Below are 4,925 nucleotides of genomic sequence, written 5' to 3'. Positions count from 1 at the left end.
TAATTAAGAAATTGCATCAACTAATGGGCAAAACAGCCAGCTAACATTAAATGGCAGTATCAAACTCACATATATTGTTATTAATTCTAAAATTTAAATCGACTAAATCCCCCAATCTAAAGACACAGACAGGCAAAAAAAGCCAAGACCCATTGGTATGCTACATCCAGACCCATCTCACATGCAAGGATACACAAAGACTCAAAACAAAGGGATGGAGAAAAATTTACCAACCAAATGGAGAGCAAAAATAAATAAATAGAAAGCAGGAGTTGCAATTTTTGCTAATAAAATAGACTTCAAAGCAACAAAGATTAAAAAAAAAGCAAAGAAGGATATTACATAATTATAAAAGGATCAATGTAACAAGAAGAGCTAAAGATCCTAAATATATACGCACCCAATACAGGAATACCCAGATATATATGACTTATAAAGAGACTTGGACTCCCACACAATAATAGTGGGAGACTTCAACATCAATATTAGACAGATCAATGAGACAGAACGTTAACATCGATATCCAGGACTTGATCTCAGATCCGGAACAAGTAGACTTAATTAACATTTATAGAACTCTCCACTTTAAATACACAAAATATACACTCTTTTCAGTACCACATCACACCTATTTATAGGTTTAAATGAAATATTGGTTGGCTGCTTGTTAATTATTTTCTTCCCTCATTTTTTTTTTTTTATGTCTCTATTATTAAACACAATTACAGGCATACCCAGTTTTAGACTGCATTCTAGCCCGGGCAATAAAGCAACACCCCTGTTCTCTCTTCCTCTTCCTCTTCCTCTTTCTTCCTTTCCTTCATTTTTTTTTTATTCTTTCTCTTTCTTCCTCTTAAAAAAAAATTGGCATAACCCTCTAGGAAGCTGTGTGGAAATAGGCACAGAGAAGCAGAACTCTACTTGTTTAATCCACTAAACATTACTTCTGGGCATTTGTTCATTGCAAAAAAAAAATAATAAAAATAAAAATGTTGGTAACTAATGAAACTGCTAGCCAGGCAAAAACACTATACAGATCATTTTGTGACTTCCAGTGTGTCAAGGACAGGTGATCAGGCAAAGATGTAGTCATTTCTTCTTACGTTCCCATTCTGCCTGTGGTTTAGTCCTTCTGGTAAATTACTGGCAAGCAGAGGTGATATCTCTGTGTGAATTGTGATGTTGATGAGCACAGGTTCAAGCTCTTCTTATATAATGGCCATCATATTTGGAAACAGTTTAATAAAACATCAAGTCCTGGAGATGGCAGGATCATACATTACAAGCAAAATTACCAACACAAGGCATTTGCTCTTAAAGTTGGATTAGAAAAAGGGAGCCCTGGATTCTACTATTCTCAGCTTTGGAACGAACTTGGGTCTGGACATAGCGCTTACTGCTTTTGTTTATTTTTAAGATGTCTTATGAGAGAATGGGATTCAAGCCTATCTTTGGAAGATGCTGGCAGAAGAAAATCAAACTGGGTCTTTCTCCTGAACGTGTTTATACTGGTGAAATCATGTTTAAATAAAGAGGGAGGACTTGACGGAGAAAAACATCTCATAGGGCAATTTGAGGAGTGTGTATAAAGGGAAAATCCTAGACTGACTGGTGAGGACTCAAAGTCCTAAGGTCCTCCTTCCCCCAACTACTTTCTCTTGTCAGAAACCCCCAAATCCCCCATGTTAGATTTGGGGACTTCATTCATGATCCTTTAAATTTGTTGATCAAATAACTAATAGATTGGTTATTTATTACATCCTGAATCTGATTCTGATTTTCAGCTTGGAAGGGTAAACTCATATGAATTTGCTCCATATACTGTCATTATTTTTCTAAGTTAAATATATGCAGCTTAATGTCCTTCGCTGTTGCTCTCTCAAGCTGAAGTAGTTTGGAAATTCATTCTGTTGGGAATCGAGGGTTGGGTTTCTTCCCTTCTCTGGGGCCATTCAAGATGCCTAGGAGGCTGTGGAAATAGGCTAGAAAATTTGGAGAAAGGCATTTGGTCTTCGATTCTTTTATTATCATTATTATTTTTAAATTTTAGCAACAGCATCTCACTCTGTTACCCAGGATAGAATGTAATGGTGCAATCATGGCTCACTGCTGCTTCAAGCTCCTGGGCTCAAGTGATCCTCCTGCCTCAGCCTCTGGTGTAGCTGAGACTACAGGCATGTGCCACCACACCTGGCTAAATTTTAAATTTTTGTAGAGATGGAGTCTCACTATGTTGCCAAGGCTGCTCAAGTGATCCCCTCACCTTGGCCTCCCAAAGTGCTGGGATGACAGGTGTGTGAGCTATTGTGCCCAGCTGTCTTCAATGTATTTATTTTTTTTGATTCAGGGTCTCACTCTGTCGCTCAGGCTGGAGTGCAGTGGCCTGATCACGGCTCCTTGTGATCAGGGACCTCCTTGGGGCCAGGTGATCCTCCCGAGTAGCTGGGATTACAGGCATGTGTCACCATGCCTGGCTAATTTTTCAAATTTTTTTGTAGAGATGGGGTCTCACCATGTTGCCCAGGCTGGTCTTGAACTCTGGGCTCAAGCAGTCCTCCCGCCTTGGCCTCTCAAAGTGCTGGGATCACAGGTATGAGCCGCTGGGCCTGGCCAGTCTTCAATTTTTTATATCTTCTGTTATAATAGGTGCTCTTTGTGCAGGTTAGAACGATCCCTTTAGATCAGCAGCTCTGTTGCTAATAGTGTTGGTTTTCTCAGTGTACAACTTAGCCACCTAGAACGTTTGTCATTGCGCCCAATGCCGCAGAGTTTGGTGTTTAGACTTCCCTGTGCTCGTCCTTCAAAGTCCTTCTTATCACATATCCCCTCCCTTGCTTCCAAGAGAAGTATTAATATATGAAGACAGGATGTGATCTGTGCTCTTGTTACTCAAAGCAAGGTCCAGGGACCAGCAGCATTTGCACAACCTGGAAAGTTCTTAGAAGTGCAGTCTGAAGGCCGGGCATGGTGGCTCACGCTTGTAATCCCATCACTTTGGGAGGCCAAGGTGGGCAGATCAGGAGGTCAGGAGTTCGAGACCAGCCTGGCCAACATAATGAAACCCTATCTCTACTAGAAATACAAAAATTAGCCGGGCATGGTGGTGTGCACATGTAGTCCCAGCTGCTCGGGAGGCTGAGGCAGGAGAACCACTTGAACCCGGGAGGCAGAGGCTGTGGTGGGCCAAGATCTCACCACTGCAGTCCAGCCTGGGCAAGGGAGTGAGACTCTGTCTCAAAAAAAAAAAAAAAGAAAAAGTGCAGTCTCTGGCCCCACCCCAGACCTCCTGAATCCAAATCTGCATTTTAACAAGGTCTCTGGCAATTGGTAAGCGCACACACTTCAGTTGCCAAGCCCTGGATACCACTGCGTTGTATTGGGTTGGTGCAAAGGTCATTGTGGGTTTGCCATTGCTTTCAATGGTAAAAAATGCAATTACTTTTGAAGCAACCTGATATCTCTATCCCACGGTCCTGCCTCGCTAACCTGTCACTCTCACTGTGAATTCTTCAGGGACTTGGGCTACTCTGTTCTCACACAGCACTCCCACCTCCTCCTTCCTAAGAGCCTGGCCTTTTGACAATTCAATTTTTTTTTTTTTGAGACAAAGTCTCACTCTGTCACCCGGGCTGGAGTGCAGTGGCACTATCTTGGCTTACTGCAACCTCTGTCTCCCAGGTTCAGGCACAATTCTCCTGCCTCAGCCTCCTGAGTAGCTGGGATTACAGGCATGTGCCACCATGCCCAGCTAATTTTTGTATTTTTAGTAGAGACGAGGTTTCACCATGTTGGTCAGGTTGGTCTCGAACTCCTGACCTCATGATCCACCTGCCTCAGCCTCCCAAAGTGCTGGGATTACAGGCGTGAGCCACCACTCCCGGCCGACAATTCATCTTTAACAAAGTATCTAGGCGTTCAAGTTCCCCTGGACTAGGCAAGCTCAATATTCCAGAACTGTAAGGCTTAATTATTCGGGAGAGAAAAACCCTCCTTAGTCTTTTGTATTGAGTCTACAGCAGTAAATATTAATAAGTCATTAATTTCTCAAACACGTTATTCTGTCACACTATTAATAGGCCCTCCAGGCTGGTAAAATTTTAAAAATATTTATTTTGAAATCGTTCCTTATTCTCTCTACATGGAATCCCATGCAATTGCCCTAGGCTAGAAACTCCAAAGTCATGAGACTAAGAAAGACAAAAAGGTGCTAATAAGGATATGGTAGAAGTGTAGTTACATTATCCTGGCTGTGTTTTGCATTGGTCCAGCCTGGGACCACACAGCTTTTGGGTTTGTGACGATAAAAATGCAGAGATGGACTGGGTGCAGTGGCTCACGCTTGTAATCCCAGCACTTTGGGATGCTGAGGCAGGTGGATGACCTGAGGTCAGGAGTTTGAGACCAGCCTGACCAACATGGTGAAACCCCGTCTCTACTGAAAATACAAAAATTAGCTGGGCATGGTGGCAGGCACCTATAATCCCAGCTACTCAGGAGGCTGAGGTAAGAGAATCACTTGAACCCAGGAGACAAATGTTGCAGTGAGCCAAGATGGCACCACTGCACTCCAGCCTAGGTGACAGAACAAGACTTTGTCTCAAAAAAAGTAAATAAATATTTTTAAAATGCAGAGATGAAAAAGCAGTTGGGTACATACCTATAGTAAGCTATGTGTGCACAACAAGGGGACAGTTTATTGCCTCTCTGCCATCATACTTGGGACTCTGGGGGAAGTGAGAAATAGACCTTAATATTAGCAAAAGACTATAGAATTCATTCGAGGATGCAAAGCAATAAGAAAATGCAAATCGCTAGCATTATTTATATTGCGTGGCAGTGTTACACCCCACTTTATTATATCATAGATGCTACGCAAAGAATGGCTGTTTGCAGACATTTTATCCCATTCCTCCAGCTCCCCTAAA

The sequence above is a fragment of the Cebus imitator genome, unplaced genomic scaffold (assembly GCF_001604975.1).
Source record: "Cebus imitator isolate Cc_AM_T3 unplaced genomic scaffold, Cebus_imitator-1.0 Scaffold59, whole genome shotgun sequence".
Classification (NCBI taxonomy): Eukaryota; Metazoa; Chordata; class Mammalia; order Primates; family Cebidae; genus Cebus; species Cebus imitator.
Note: the sequence above shows the minus strand (reverse complement) of the source record.